This window comes from Aphelocoma coerulescens, chromosome 3 (assembly GCF_041296385.1).
Source record: "Aphelocoma coerulescens isolate FSJ_1873_10779 chromosome 3, UR_Acoe_1.0, whole genome shotgun sequence".
In the NCBI taxonomy this organism is placed as follows: Eukaryota; Metazoa; Chordata; class Aves; order Passeriformes; family Corvidae; genus Aphelocoma; species Aphelocoma coerulescens.
In genome coordinates, this window is record NC_091016.1 from 51,863,369 (window position 1) to 51,880,538 (window position 17,170).

General features: G+C 42.8%; 1 long non-coding RNA gene across 1 annotated transcript; it reads right to left on the reverse strand.

Annotated features, from left to right (window-relative positions):
- Positions 1 to 13,800: 13,800 nt before the first annotated feature.
- Positions 13,801 to 16,439, reverse strand: LOC138107232 (uncharacterized). The gene is made up of 3 exons (XR_011149335.1): positions 16,206 to 16,439; positions 15,505 to 15,638; positions 13,801 to 14,269 (listed from the first exon to the last, which is right to left on the reverse strand). It is a non-coding gene; the product is annotated as an uncharacterized lncRNA (long non-coding RNA).
- Positions 16,440 to 17,170: the final 731 nt, after the last annotated feature.

Below are 17,170 nucleotides of genomic sequence, written 5' to 3' on the forward strand. Positions count from 1 at the left end.
CATTTTTCTATAGACAGTTTTTCTCTCTCTCTTCCTTTTGATATAACTAATGTCGCACACAGCAAGTCACACTGAGCATGTTTTATCACCCCAGATGTGCCATCTCAAGACCTCACCTAATTAGTCTGTAGTCTCTCTCTGTATATTGTCTTTGTGGAACCCTGTCACTTGTCTAGCCAGGTATGAAGCTGGAAACAAAAAGTCCCTACTCACGTTGTTGTTCATGCCTGTAAATCATGTTGATTGGAAATAAAAGTAGGCTGCTACCCATAACAGCTAATTCTTACAGGAGATAGTTCATAACTGTGTGTGATGCTTATCAAATGACCAGGATTCCTTTTAGGAAGTAACTACATCATGCTCAGTGATGGATACCAAAACAGATGGCTACTTAAAATGAAATTCGCGTTATGCAGCAGGCCATGGTGTGACTGAAAACAACATTAAGAAGGTCATTCTGATCTGATTTTTCAAGTTCATGTTGTTATTCTGGTTTTCTTGAAGTAGAAATCCAAATAGTCTGATTAATGGTGGTTTAGGAAACTCTTTGAGCACAAATTTATACGAAAATGTTCTGCACAAGTTGTAGTTTTGGGTTAAAATATCGCACACTGCCCGTGATTTAATTCCTCCTCCATATTCATGTGCAGAACTCAAATTATTATGTCTATTCATTTGCTTCAATAACTACATCTTCAGCTCTTTCTTGTTTCCAGCGCTGTGAATACACAGATGAAAAAAGACATGCTGTTCCATTTATAACCAGCAATTCCTTTGCTTCTGTCTAAAATAGTTTGCAGGAAACATTTTCACGTTTCATGACTGAGCCTGGAGCAAGAGCAAAGAGCAAGTAGGGGTGAAGAGTGGCAGGCTTTTTTGGAGTTTCTGGTGGTCTCCTCTCAGTGCGGTCACATGGGATATTGCTTACCTACAGTAGAGACCCCATCTAAGTCTCCAAGACATTTGGGCAACCCTGATACGAGATTACAGATGCAAAGAAGACAGTTTTAAGTATGATCTGACATCAATTTCACAGTCAACGCAAAGCTTCCCTTCCTCCACCTTACCTTCGTTACACATAAAATCTTTTTGACTGAATTACCTATTTCCAGTCACCTCCTCAAAATATTCCACCTTCACCTTAACTCTTGAATACTGCATCCCACTTCCCTACTACCTTATCTTCCTACTCAACCTACCTACCTTCCTTCAACACTCCCAAGCCCCGCTCCAGCTGCTGTGACACAACATTTTGCACGCCCGTTTTCCTCCCCAGCCAACACCCAGACCCCCTGCAGCTCTCTTTCTCCCCAGGCTCCCCTACTCTTCCACCTTAGCACCCAGTCCTGTCTCTTTGATCCCAGTTTATTCTGTGCTGGTTATGCCACACTAAGCAGTGTAATGCTTCAGAGTGGTTCATTAAGCAGTACAACCAACAGCTGTCGTGCGCTTGCTCTCTCATCCTCTCCACATAGGAAGATGTGTGCACAGCACAGTGCTGGCTTTTGAGATCCTTTAACTCTATGTATGCATTTATGTATATACATTTGTGTATGTACATGTGTGTGTGTGCATATTTCTATATGTAAATGTACTTTTATATGCATGTATACATATATGTAAACACACACACTTCGGCTTGCATTTATATGAAATAAAGAAACAACAAAGGAAGTGCGTTGTCTGTAACCACAGCAAGGAATGAGGGCTGAGAATGTCTTCATCTTTCAGGGAAGCTTCTTACCACCATTTTGGGCTAAATCCTGAGAAATCCAGGTCCCACAGGAGTGGGTTTTCTCTTCGTTGTGGCGAGTTCCACTGGGCTGGAGGAACAGATCACAGATCACTGCTTTGTCCCAGAGCTTTAGGGGTAACATAAGTCTTTCAGAGACTTACATCCTTTCCCTGAAATCTGAAAAATGAAAGTCATCTGAGAACCTGAGTCCGTATTAGGTGGGGTACAAAACTACTCAGCATACGGAGAAGGACTCAATCCAAAAAGGCTGGATACGCTGTTCTGTGCATTTGACATTGGTTACTTGAATGGCTGATATTTCCACTGGTATTTTCTGGACTATATAAGGGATGAAAGGGCACAAACCTGCTGATTTGGAAGCCTTTGGAGAACAGCTGCTTGGCAAAAGCAAGAATGGTATTTCTTCTATCCAATTCACCAGTTGCACACTTATTAGAGTGGAATAACTTAAGACATCCCAGCTTTTACTCTTTTCTCTTCCTCTTTGACAATTTGTTGTCCTCCATTCAAAGCCATCTCCTTAGCTTTTTACAATATGGATCTGTAGAATCCAACACCTTAAATGGTGCCTTGTGTACTCCAGGGCACCAAGAACAACCAAATGAGGCCGGGTCCATGCATTTGCTGTTAGCCATGTGCAGGTGGGAGTGGGTTACCCTGCACTGGTACATGGCCTCCCTCTGATCTAAGGATTGGCATTTGCAATCAGCCCAAACGTGTTTTTGCAAAGACCAAACCCAAGGATCAGGGAGTGAGCCCACCCACCTTTTCTCTGAAGGCTCTCTGTGTGCCCAAACAGCAGAAGGAGGGACTGCAGGACCAGGGTCTCTGGCTTTCTTCCAGCACATGGGGAGGTTGCATGGGTTCTTTGGCACCCCAACACCCCTGACAGCTGGTGCTGAGAGTGGTGTGTGCCCATGGAAAAATAAAAGTGGTGGAAGTTGCAGGGTGAAGTTTGGGGCAAAATTTCAGTGTGTGATTGAGGAGCTGGATGGGAGAAAGACTTTCACACAGTTACAGCCCCAGGTATAAGCTTCTGTTTCCTATTAACTGTGTTTCTGATGGCCAATTACAAAATCCCTCATTGTATAGGATATTGAACACATCGTTATCATCAAGAATAAAATTGATTCATTTTAGTAGGATTAAGTTAAAACTATTGACTGCTCTCCCTTCCATACCCTTTACTGCAGACTAGATAATGATGTGCTTATCTCTTAAAAACACCATAAGCTTGGACAGGACATACAAAATTTTCCAAAGTAGAAATAGGACAGAGAGGAAAAAAAGTCTATTTTTGCACACAGGTCTCCAGTTATACAGTATGGAATAAAGCTAATCCTTCACTTCACTTCTGTCCACTTGGCTTTATTTCTTAGGGATATATTCTTCCATCAGATCTACAGGTGCATCTTAGATAAGTTAGACAAATAAAGGATGTTCTCAGGATGCAAAGTTCATCGGCGCGTGCTCCTAAACTCAAAGTAATACCTTCCTCTGAGTGCTTTACCATTGCTGCTCTGGGGTAAATGGATGTCAGAGAGGGTCTACAGTTGCACACAACCAGTATATTTTTAGTTCAACACCAGCTGAAATTTTGGCTGTTTCAAGTGCAAAATGCCTGAGGTGAAATAATTGCTGTGCAGTGGTCTCCTCAGATGTGGTGCCAAGAGCCACATCAATGGCTATGCTGGACTGAGCCGCATTGCTGCAACCTCCTTGAAGTCACAGCCCAGCCGTGCCACCCACCGTGGCTGGCCCCTCACAGAGGCCATCCTTCCACACATGGCAGCCCTGATCCCTGGCAGCTGCAGCCCTGGGCACCCCAGGAAGGCACTGGCTGGGTCAGCTACATTTCCTCATGCTCTCTCTAGCTACGCCTTCTTGAAATCACAGTCCAGTGCTCCCTAATGACACCTGCATGTGAAAGAGGCGAGTTTGGACTCTGATAGCATTAGTGGAGACCCATGAGCACCTTCTGGCACTTCTTGCAATTTTAAGACAAACACGATTTCATCAAAAAAACTATTTTGGGAGGGAGCTTTTCCTCATGACTGCAATTCAGTTTAGAGACTCTAAACCAAAGCAGCCCAGGCTGCCCTTGAGCCCTGCCCATCTGGGGTGGAGGAAGAATAGTAACCCTCACATGGGTTACAACCAAAAATTGTGGGCACATAAATTGGCTGTGACTGGGGCCAGATGTTTTAAGCTTGATTGGATTTGGGTTTGCTTGTAGATTTCATAGAGAGAAAAAGCTAGTTTTGAGGACAGTGGAGTTCAGCATTTTTAAAGCTGCAGTCATTTAAACCAAGAGCTACATACCAGCACATCTGAGCATCTCTATGCTTTTGTAAATTAATTTTAAGAAATGCATTTTTAAAAACAGTTTTGTAGGTGAACGAAACCTTTTTCGTTGATAAAATCTGGAGGCTCCACATCTTGAATAATTTTGAATCAAGACATATGCATGCCTTTGATAGCGACTTGGTATAAAAGGCATGCAAAGCTAGTAAAACATGACGTGACTTAGGAATTGTTGCTACAACTGGGAGCACTTACAGGGGAAAATTGCAAGTTTTGTTCCAGAGAAACAGCAGACTATGACTGCCTCCAGGCACCCGGTGGAGATGGGCCCTCCTTATTGCAGGATGTGTGGGCTAGGAGCCTTCCAATACTCAAGACAAGCTGTGCTTCAGCACCTGACTGGAGGCAGTGTGCAGGAACTTCCAGAGGCATCCCTGCCTTCCTGAGCCCATTCCACAGGCTCCCAAGTGGCAGGGGGCGGAATGACACGGGTCACACAGCATTACAGACATGAGCTTAGTTAGCAGCAGGCAACCACCCCCATCCTCCCTGTGCAGCTGTTTGATGGGAGTCCCAGCCCAACTCTGGCAGATTCAGAGCTATAGCAGTTAACAGCGTTCATTTCCTCTGCAAGGAGGGGACTCTCCTGGAATCAAAGCATGGTGTTTGGTCAAGTAAAACAAGTAAAACTTGCCCAGAGCCAGATTGCAAGAAAAGAAATGATAGCCAGAGCTGCTTTGGACAGACCAGTGCAGTGCCTCCATGCTCCTGCCTTAGACCTTGGGTCTCCCATACACTCACCATCTCTGTGCTTGTTCAGATGGCAGGGCAGCCTCAAGCACATGGGCTGGGGTCCTTTGGGATGAAACAAAGCCAGAAGACACATACCAGTTGCTAAGGACAATTCAGCCTCCTCCAGAGTCACCCACTGCTGCAAAGAGGACATTCACTTCTGGACGTTTTCTCTGCTGCTCTGGGGTCTTCCTGCTGTCCCGTGCTGGCCAGTGGGGCTAAGCACTGGTGGCAACCCCCGTGGCCAGCCCTCAGGTTCAGGTAAACCCTTTCTCATTCACTGTTTCTGAGGAACACGTTGCACAGGCAAATATGTGCCAGAAGGACAGAATGGCAGAACTGGGAACAGAGCCCAGACCATCCTCACCTAGGACAAGATACCATTCAGTAGCCTTCCGCTACATTCAGGACATAAACCTCCATGGACACTGTGTTTATGAGGGACAAGCTCCATCAGATGGAGCACAAAGGCAGTCCTCCACATGTGCCAGTCCCACCTTGTTCTTATCATTCTGATCCACCCAGCAAAGGCCAAAAAGCATTGGGACACTGACTGAGTACCTTTCTGACAGGGAAAATAAAAGCAAAGAGAAAGCAAAAAAAAATTCTCTGAACTCTATCATGAATTTGTCAACCTGTTGTCCTAGAGGCATGAGTTCTTCAGCCTGATGTCCTAAAGACAAGCTTTGGACAGATCAGTAAAAGGCTTAAAAACATCAGTAGAGTGGTGTCTTGCTTGCTTTTACAAAATATGTTTCTGGGAAAAAAGTCTGTACTTTTCTTGTCCCCAAAGGCATTATCTTTCATTATAGCAATGTGGCAGGTTTGCAGATTTCAGCAGTGGAACACCTAGTCTGCAGTTAATTATCTGTGTTGCTGCAAATGGGCGTAAAAGTCAAGCAGAGGGAACAACGAGGAAGCTTTTGCACACTTTTCAAGAACTGCCCGTGACTCTAAAACTTGAATTTGTTGACAGACGACCTTTAAGAATATGCTCATATGTATGTTTGGTACCCAGCCATACAGCACTTATTGCTGCATCTGTCTCTGTAAGAAGTGGAAGACATAAAAAATATTGTACAAAATACCCATTTTTGAACCCTTCACAATAAGCAGCAGCTTCAAGGTGCTGCCTTTCTTTACAAGGTCATTACTCCAGCAAGTGCCCTCTGCTTTGATTTTCAGGTAGTACAACAATACAGATTAACAATTACAAATAATCTGCCTGCTCAGAATGAACAAACAGCACACTGATAACTAGCTTTAGATGGTATCTGTGTTCGGTGTTGCTCAGAGTCAGAGGATATAAGGAATACAGTATATGCATCTCAGCTTCTTGCCCACCTCTTCCACCCCAGACTTTCAAAGGAGATTCTCCAGTCTAACATGTTTGTGGTTCCTGATAGAGATCCATGGGAAGAGAGCAGCCATTATAATGACAGCTTTCTACTCACCATCATACATCACTGTCTTGAGCTATTCTTAGGGATGCTTGGAAAGCAGTCAGAGCAATCTGTGAAACCAGGCAGGGATGCTGACAGCATCTTACCACAATTATGATGATGTATACAGTGCTAGCTAATAAGGCTGGGGAAAGAAAAATACCAAAACCAAAAGAACATACTCTGTTTTCCAGTTTTTTTTCAGAGGCATTGGCATGAAGGACTTCAGGTAAGGGAGGGAGGGAGTTAGGACTGAAGAAGGACACTAAAAGGACACACAAAAAATTATCCAAAATAGAAAACCTTTCTTCAATCTCTCTTCTTGTTCATTATAGATAAATTTGATTGTCAATAATTCTGGCTCAAAGGAATGACAATTACTGGGGTGGATTTAAGAAAGCTTAAAATTCAGCATGGTTTCAGAAACAAGAAGGGAGAAAAATTTAACCTTGTTATACGTGGGTCTGAAATTCTTAGGCAGGTATTCTTGCTGATGCAAAGGAGTGCAGACTTTATGCTTGGCAGTGAATCCGTGCTGATTTGTGACAATTGAGACTGTGGCCTGGGTAGAGGAAACTGCTGTTGCATTCCTTCCACTGCAAAGGTTTTCAGAACTTCACATCTCTCGCGATGCCCATTATAAACAGTTATTGTCAAATGATTGTGCTAAAACCTAGGCTTAGAAAAACAAGTAAGCTGCTGGCATGAAAAGAGTGTAGGGGAGACATCAGTGAAAATATAGTAATGGTGAGATCTATTAAATTTTGAATGCTTGCTCAGGGAGCTGCAGAAGTAACATTACTTGAATCTTTGGTCTTTGAGGGGCCAAATGCATATATTCTGGAGAGGAATAATCCTGACCTTGTGTCATGGAGAAGAGGACATTTAATTTTTTGCACTGCAGACTTGTGCTGTGTGTGGAACAAAGCAGCTGGGCGAAGGGTCAGTCAGCGTGAGGGCTTAGTGAGCCTGAGGCCCTTGCGCTGTCAGAGGTGGTAACAAGATGAGCAAAGCACAAGACTAATTTCTGTCCATGGCAGTAGGATCTGAGTTCTGATTAAAAAGCAGGATTTTTTCAAGCAGTTTGTAGCTGCCTTGCGAGCAAAGGGGATGCCCACCAGAAGTTAGCTCTTCCTCCCAGAGATTCCATTATGCTGAGAGCACAAGTCTCCTATTAAACCTATCATTGCATCAGACGCACCACAAAAGGTCCCTGTCCTACTACTGCCCCACGGATACAACAAGCATATTCCACACTCCAGAGGAGCTGATCTAATGCTAGTAGCAAGCATTTCCCCAGTACAAATCATTTTTGTTTGCTGAAAAACAAAAAAAAAAAAAGGGTAAAAAGTTAAAGAGAAATGGTAAAAAAGAAAGGTAAAAGATTAAAGCTGAATGCTTCTAATGCTCCAGATGACAACAGTAAAGCTCTGAGCAATGGTCTTGCTCTCACTTATTGTGCTGGTTCATTCACCTCAAATAAGTCTGGTGTTACAGACTTCCTTGGGCATGAATAAGAGAAGCAGAGGAATAGCACAAGCCAGCAACTCAATGTGAGGTCTTCTGTCCTGGGCAAAGGTAGTGCAACCTTCCTGAGGATGTGACATCTGCACAGGAGTGCCCAGTTGTTTAGCAAATAGCACATGCCTCAATACGAAAAATGTGAAGATTCCTTCCATTTTACTGGAGAAGTGGCTCCAAACCAGCTGCTCTGTTGGAAGGCAAATGGGGATGAGTCTTCCATTTGCATGATGCCAGTATTTAAAAATGCTGTGCCAGGACCCCATTGTGCCAGCTACTGCACAAATGGAACAAAAGACAGCCCCAACAGGCAAACAATCTGCCAGGCAAGAAGCTACAGCTATTCCATTCCCACGAGGACACACTGTTGTTACCTTCCAGGTGAGATGCCAGGCTCACCTCCAGCCCTGCCGCTCTTGTCCCCAAGGAGGGGCGTGAGGGCAGACTGGAAAGAGGAGAAACAGAGTGGCTTTGCAGGTGTTTACAGGGAGCTTCTCCAGGGGGATTAGAAACATGAGAGAAAACCTGAACTCTCAAGGACCTGAAGATCCTGTTAGTGGTGCTGGTTCACTCCCACAGGTATGGTGCAGCTCTCTGGTGCACTGCACAGCACAGCCCCAAGGCAGGGTGATGTGGGCTAAGCAGAGGGTGCTGTGTCTTAACTTGCAGTTTCTCAGCCTTTGTGGTGGGTTTAAACCTTTGCTGCTGGCTTTTATGTTGATTACCCTAGAGTTTTTTTAATTCTGGTATGTTTTCAGCATGTCTTTGTTTGTCGCCAGCTCTACCGACACACGTGTATACTGCAGCTCATCCTCCAACCAGAAAACCTATCCAAACATTTGTCAGAAGGATTGGGAATGGAAACAGGAGATAAAGCACTCCAAGTGCTTTAAAACAAGTGATTCGCTACAGCCCACTGCTGTGGCAGTGTGAAGAGTACAGCCTTGAACAGTTAAACCAGCGCATGCTACTGAATAGATGACCAGTCCTGGTAGGATGCCCTCTCCATATGCTTCACTCTTCTCTTGGAGATTACTACTACAGGTGCAGCCAAAAAAAGTTAGTTCCCAGAAACATACAGGGGCTGTTGTGATCAGTGAGCAACACTGGGAAAAGGAGAGTTTGAATTCTAGAGAAATTCCTGAAAATCACTACTGGTAGAGGACATAGAAGCAAAGGAACTATCAGGCACCACTCTATGGAGGTAAGCCAGTGATGGTCCTCATTAATGCTCTGTCATGTTTTAAAGTTCAAGAGATACTGCAGCTTAACTTGTTTCCCTTGACTGGAATTCATCACTGCTAATAGATCAGAGCCACAGGGTAAGCTGTTAGACATGCACTGGCAAGAGCAAACTGTTACTGCATGAAAAATCACATTAATGTCCTTGAAGAACTAAAGTCTGGGTGGAGGAGGCACTTGCCTGCCATGCCCAGGGCGAGATCTCTTTGTTAACTGGCTAGGTCAACAGTTCCTTTTTTCTTGACTTTCCAGTGTTAGAGTTCGTCTTTATTTCTCTCTGCACCCACAGAAAAATAATGTAAAGGAGAAATCAAAACACTGAAGCTTCGAAATCCCCAAGCAGGTAATTTTGTATGTGCTTGCATGCGCATTCTTATAAGGACTGTAACACATTTGAAGGAAGAATTTTTTCTCCTTAAAGAACAGAACAGTTGTGAAATGATTTTTGCAAGCTTTTCTTTTCTGACACATCTAATTAGATGCAGCGTTAGGCCTCCAATCAGACATATACCAGGTGAGAAGCCTTTCTTGTGATTCAGAGATGAGTTGTAGCTTCAAACTGTGCTGCCTTTTGTTTCCTGTGTATTTGCATTGCTAAGATCATGACTGTGCCCCACAGCAGATCACCCATTTTGTCCTTGGAGCCTTCAGGCGGTGGAGATGTGCAGTGCTCTCTCACATTGAGACCTAACTTTTGTTCTTTCCACTGCTTTCCTTTCTTCCAAGTTAAGACATAAATCAGTACATAAGGCTGCTTGTTTGGTGATAGAAACTTTCATACATCACTGTGTGTGTATGAAGTTGACCATCAGTGCTACAGGCAGTGGGGCTGAGCATTCCAGTGCCGTTGGAGCTCAGGAACTGAGTGCTTGTGCTTGTTTATGTACAGTAACTTTCCTTCCTTCCCTGCTCAAAGTCCTCTGTGCCATTCAAAGAAAGAGTATTCTGCCAGGATTCCCCTCTCCAGGAACTGAAACAGCCTCTGAATATCTGATCATTTGTTATTTTATCCAAATGGCCTCTTTATAGATTAAAAAGACCTCTGGAAAGCATCAACACAAACTCTAAGCATGCAAGCACTCCTTGAAAACCAACCTCAATTTGTAAACTAATTTCCCAGAGCTTGATGTTGCAATAGACTCTTTGAATGTGAGTATGTTTAAAGAGAAGGGAAGTAAGCTGTGAAACCAAAGGATACATACACAGAAACCTGATTTTCTCATTTGTTATAAGCTATAAACTCTTAGTGTTTTGAAGGCATAATAAAATATTTACCTTCAAAGAGAACTTAAACAGTGCATCTAAAACAGTTTATGCGCTGTGATTGACGATAAGGCTTTTCCTCTTGCAAACACAGCATGTGTAATTTTTTCTTTAATTTTAAAGAAATGAAGTAATTATTTTATCATAATACAATTTATTATTTTCAAGCCTAGCTGTTGGACTGCAGGCTGAATCTGGAGCTGCCAACACTGTTGCTGATGATGTGTTTGCCCAGCATGCAGCTTCAAGAAAGAAAAAGCAGCGTGCAGCCATGGTGAGAAAAATCATGATTCCCTCCAGAATCTGCCATAGAAGAGACTTCACAGGAGATCATTAAGCCAAAGGCTCAAAGACCTTAACCCCTACATCTTCAAACTATGAGACACCTGTGGATGCATTTCCAACTCTTGCAACTAAGACAGGAAGGTGAAGTACAGTGTTTTAGAGATCTGTTACATGAGTGTTCCAGTGCTCGTAGGACTACGCTTGATTGATCAAGAATTTTCTGAATTAGCTAGGGAAGAAAAGAAGCACAAATCAGTGGCATTTTCTTGGGCCCACGTGCCCCAGCCTCTTAGACATTATCACAAATCAGCAGTCTCTCTTTCTATCCATATTAAATTCAACCTTCAGGTTGGGGGAGGATGAGTCTGAAGGGCAAGGAGAATATTCTAAGTAACAGAAAATACCTGAAAACAAAGAGCAAAAGTGGGGAAGGATTGGTGTCTCTAAGGAGCTCAACCTTCAGTCGTTCCTTCCACCAAGAGAAATGAGGGTTTTTTTTCTGTCATACAAGAGTATGTAAATCAATCTAATTAGCTATAAAATATGCTTCTATTGGATGCAGAAGATTTACATTTATAAAATCAAAAAGTAATATTTAGAGGAAGACTCACAGGTTTTTTTCATCTCAGTTAAGCTGTGATTTGCCATTCATTTACAGATACAATGGCTTTTTTTATGTAATGTTTTTGTAAGAAATAATTAATTATATGCTCTCAAATAAGAAAATAGGTCAAAATGCACATTACTTTTCAATACCCAGGAAATTTAGAACATATTTTACAATGGCAAGCCCAACTATTTTTTGTAATGATTTATTTGCTTGTTAATCTCTTCAAGTTCTTCTGCATTTATTAACTATCATTCAACACTGATTGCAAGTGGAGTTTTGTTACTTTGTTCAATTCATTTTAAAACCCTTAAAAAAAAAAAAATCCCTCACTGTATTGTTGTCCATGAGGGAGTGCGAATTTTTTCAGCTGACTAAGTGAAAATTGGTGACGTGACCCCCAAGCTGGGGCATGCCTGTCAATGTGTCACAGAGAAAGCACAGACTTTTTGTGGTGTCACATATGCAGTGGTTCCTGGAGAGATACAGTGGTGATGAAGAGAAGCTGTTCATGTTTGCACCAAATTGAGAAAGCAGAATTGTGACCTAATGTTACTTTTCAGCCAAACAAATCATCAGCAACACCACTGGAATTATCAGGTATTGCCTTCAAATGAAGTATGGAAAACTGAGATTAGAGTTCACATTTATAATTAAGCTTGGCAAACAAATTTTAATGACGCCAAGTGAAAAACGCCCAGTTCTGTCATCTTCACTGTGCACATATCACCTGTTCAGATGCTCCAGATGTACTTTGAGATTTACATTCTCTGTCTACATATTCCCATCAATTACAGCACACTTCACTCTTCAGTGAGATTTATTATCTTATTGTATCACTGGGGCTTGGAGACTGAAGAATTGTAATCTTGCAAGCCATTATGAAATAATTTCCACTTGTTGGGACAAGTTCTTTTCAGGAAGAGCAATTATTTATTGTGGGTTTTCAGTGGCATTCAAAGCTTAGCCAGAGGCTGGCTTTATGCTTATGTGGGTACAGATCAGACCTAGAATCAGAGGGAGGTATGCAGGATGGGTGCTCAAATGCAATGTAAAGATCATCTCATCTATGTTGAGAATTGTTTTAAGAAGAGCTGTTCTCATGTAACCTTTCTCTACATTTTCAGAAGAGCAGATGAATAAAAGGGTTCAATTTTCAAAGAGGTCATGAAGCTTTTGAATTTTTGGAGGTAAACCTGCAAGCTTTGTGGTTTGCTGATATATTTTTGGACAAATGTATATTGTATATTATCAGAATAGGGTTGCTCAGGAAAGAGAAAAAAAATTGACTATTTTTATTGTTGGAAATGCTGGCTAGCAAGGTTAAAATGTTCCATAATTTGCTAGTTTTAGAAACAGTTCTGGCAGAGCTTGGATTTGGCTGAACCCTGCCCCATTTTCCACCATCTCCTCTCCACAGGGACGCTGCTCCCTCCCAGGATGAACAGCAGCCTCGGGGGTTTTACTCCAAATCCAGACAAAACCTGCTTTGGAAATACTGAAATCTCCTGACAATGGGATTAACCTGTCAGCTCTGCTTCCACTGTTTGATCTATGCTAGCAAAGAGTATTTAGATAAAGGTTTTAAATTACAATTCACATCGAAGCTCCACAAAGCTCAGTCCCTGGGCACAGGCAAATGCTCTGCGCTCCCCATGTCAATGTATTGAAGAAACAAACACTGCCTTGAGTCGGGTGTCCAGGGTGGACATGGCAGAGGTGCCTAGGGATGTCCCTGAGCCTTGTGTCCTTGCCTAGTTGCTTTAGGGAGAGCCATGCCAGGACACAGAGTTTTTGCGTTGTCCTACCAGCCAGTTACCCTGAGAGGCTCCCAATAGGGGTAAAAGTAAATAAATTAGGGATGAGGGTAAATAAATTAAGTATTTCCATGTATGTGATGCCTGTTTCTAAGCAGGCACTCTTCACCTTAAGGTCCCAAAACACCTTTGAGGAAGGAGGCTGGAGTCCATTATCCCAGGAAATGATAATGCATAGGTAGCTCTTATGATACCTTTTCATCCATAATGCTCCTATAAGACTTTGGCATAACTGACCTCATTTTACAGTTGAGGGAAACCAAGGTTTGGGCCTGAAGTGGGTTTTTCCCCAAGGTCACCTAAGAGACAGTGGCACAGGAAGAAATGTTCCCAGTATCCTGAAACTCGGGGTGGTGTTCTATGCATAAGAGCACATCTTTCCCCAAAACCAATTCAGTGCAGACATCCAAGCCTCGCTCATTCTGTCTAGGTTGCAAAGGGAAGAAAGCAAACAGAACACCTGCAAATTCCTACTTTCCATCATGTCTCCCTAGGTGTGACTTTTGTCTGTGTCATCTTTCATGAAGGGATCATAATCTAATAGAAAAGAGCAAAAAAGCTGATCTGGCTGCTGCTGAAAGATGGTAATCCAGAAACAATTTGGTATCTATCCACCCTTCTTTGTTAAAATCATGAATAGCACATGTGGGGAACATACCCACTCAGATGGCTGGAAAAATAAATTGTCTATTTTTGCAGATCTTTTATTTAAATCTTGCAAGTAGTAAGAAAAGCAATTTTAATAAAAAATGCAATGCACAGAAGAATTGCTGCTTTTCATCTGAGAAGTGAAGAATTTTCTTTATTTTTACTAATTTTGAATTTGATGCAGATGTGATTCCAATGCTAATTATGCCCCCCACTGTCTCTATGCTCCAGTGAAATGTGACTCCCTGATGTTTCTCATTGTCTTTTGTTTACAATTATGAGAAGATGATGGAAATCATCTGGTTTTTGCTTCTGTACTGCTGTGGGATTTGTACAGCAGCAACCTGTCAAATTAATGACCTCTAGCACGAGAAGCTGTGGCCAATTCAGGCTGCAGTCACAGCTGAAATCTCAGCATTGCACTGTTTCTCTCTCATTCCCACGTATCTGTGAGGAAACAGTTCCTGCATCATGGAAGGGTAATCTCAGAATTAAGGATAAACAGTAGGATCTTCATGAGTAAATATCCATACCAAATTTTGCTAAATGTTTTCTTGCTCAAGTCTTCTTTTCCTTGTGCCTCAGTTTTCTCCTGAAGAAAAAAAAAGAGATAGTAATGCAGATGTGCTCTGAGCATGATCTCATTATTGTTTCCAGTGCCTTGAGACAAACTGGAGACCAAAGGGCTCTCTCAGCCCATACACCCTGACACCAGCACCAGGATTCCTTGAATGAGAATGGCTATTGTATTTGCTGGTGGCCTGCTCATGACAATTCCGAGTCCAGACTGCCTGTGAATGTGTTTGCATTTTCTGGAACTGTGTGGCTGTATGAGGCATCCGTGCATCAATCTCGTATCTTAGGGACACGCAAAGTTTATGTTTTAGGAAGATAAATAATTGAATTCACCGTTAATTATATCTAATATATCTGAGCATCTTGTGCATAGAAATAAAATTACAGTGTTTGTACTAGCAATGAAAGCATTACCAGGAAAAGCATTCTGGATTACAGAAACCGTGAGACAACTACAGCTCACTATCTAAAGGGCTGGTTCAATTAATCCTAGTACTTTGAAGTGAAATATCAGATTTCCTTCTGCACAGAGGAACAAGAGAAGGCTCTTCTTGCTAGTTCCTTGGGATTTTTGTCCTACTTTTCTTTAAATCCCATCCTCCTCTTTTATAGTCCCCAGTTCTTCCACTATTCCTAGCATTGCTCTCCTCCCAGCTAGTGCTCTTGGCTGGGTGATGGCCAGCACATGGTGGTGGAAATGGTGCTGCTGGTACCACTGTTGCAGGGCCAGCCGGTGTGTGCTGCTCCTCTGGAGGGAACGGGAGCCCCAGTTACAGCTGCATGATGCCAGTGGGCCTTAATTCACCTTACTTTTGCATTCTCCCACTGATTTTCACAAAACAGTTGGGAATTTATCCCATTTTAACATCTCAAAGCTACCTGTCTATTTTTATCTAAGGTAGCTGAAAGAAGCCTAACTTTTTTTGGAGAGTAAATAGTAGTTCTACAGATGTGTATCCTGACATTCAACCTGCTAGGTCTACACTTTGTGCTATACACCTATTTATATGAAGTTCAGCAAGGGCAGAAACCGGAGGGTTGGACACTGGAATTGTTTTGTGGCAATTTGTCTCAGTTCAGCATCTTTGGCCACTCATGATGGGTCGCAGCTACTTTACACAAAAAATTAATGCCAGTAACATCTAATAATAAGAGTAATGATGTCAGTATTTGCATTTCATGGGTTCATTTGGGAGCACAGATAGTCAGCTTGGGTAACAAAGTCAAAACTAGGTAAAGCTTGGAACTTACTGGAAAATGGCGGTCGGTGTTCGAAAGCAGACAGACGTTCACCTGACCCTCTGCTTTGGCACGTCTTCTTTTAAATAAACCAGGGACTGAGCCGACGTGATGAATGAATCACCTCAAAAGGCTAGAGGGTAAATCTGAAAAGATTTCAACTTTATGCTGCAACTTGCAGTCATCCACACTTTTCCAGTGCTAACCCCCCTGAGACTGAAGGCACAGACCTTAAACTCAGTACAGTTTCACACTGGTGGTAAGAATTTAACTTCAATATATATCTGAGAATTTAGCTACTATAAATAGAAGAAAGTCAGACACACACCATCTTAAGCATACTAATGTATAAACATTTATGTTATTTTTTCCAATAACCAATTCACATGACACTGATTTTTTCATAAGCTGAAGTTTATGGCTGTGCATTTCTGACAAATCTACATTGGCTTTGCTGCCATTTCAACCAGTTAGTGGTCATGAATGACCAGTTTTCTCCAACCTCTAACCAGGTAGCATCTGCCTTTCAAGCACCAAGGATGACAATATTCCTTATTCCCCAGCTGGTTCTTCTCCTCACTTTAAGGCTGCCAGAAACAGCAGTGTGTATGTTTTGTACATAATGCACCCTGGTCAGCAATTTGACCTTCAGAAGCCCTGTCCCACCTGTCTCTATACCTGCTCCACCTGGAACCATGCTCAGTGAAACTTACTGTTTTGTGCCCCACAAACAGGGATTTGAAGAATTTCCATATTAAAGAGAGCATAACAAAACTGGGGCTCCCTGCAGTACCCAAGCATCGCAAGATATATCATCTGCAGGGAGGGAGGTGAGATAAAAAGGCAACTGGAGAAACGAGTTCTGTTAAACCAGGCTCCCTGCTGCTGGTAACAATACAAAATATGTAACATTTGAGGGAAAAGTGAGTTCCAGTAGCTCAAGTGTTATCAATCCCTGCTGTTGTATCCACCTGCTGCTGCCCTCCTTCAGGCCTTTTCACCTGCTGGTGCCTTGATGCTTTATCCTGCAGCCCCCAGCACCAGCTGGCAGCCTGATGTGAACCTCTCCTGCCCTGTTTGCCTTTCCTCTTAGAAAACAAGACCTGTTTCTGTTGGGAAACAACCACCTAGGAGCTGCTCACATCAGGGAGGTGGCTCCAATTCCAGTTCTGAAGTCCTAACATCTTTAGGTCAAGCCACTTCAGTTTTTGGAGGCTTTCATGTTGTCCAACACAAGCATCCAGCCACCCAGGCAAAGACCCCTAGTGCAGTCTCGGCCACAAAGGGTCACAAAGTAAATTCAGTTGCAAAGGGAGACAAAGCTCAATCCAATCTCTTCTGCACATGTGTGAAGTGGTGGGGCAGTGGCACCTCTTCTGCTGGTGAGTGGGCATGTGAACCTAGGCCATGCTCCCAGGTGGGCATCTGAACACCAGCAGACGCACAGGGTGTGCAGCCTGTGCCAAACCAGCACAAAGTGAGAGAGACAGTGCAGAATGAATGTTCTTTTAATTCACTGAAACTTAATTTTTACTGAAGATACTGAGCATCCAGGGATCCCCATGCCAGGAGCTGACAATGTCTTATCTCGTGGATCTTGGGCAGAACTTCTCTGTGTCTCTGCTAGCAAATGTACAGTGCTCAAACAGGATGTTTGTAATCCATGTAATGCCATGGA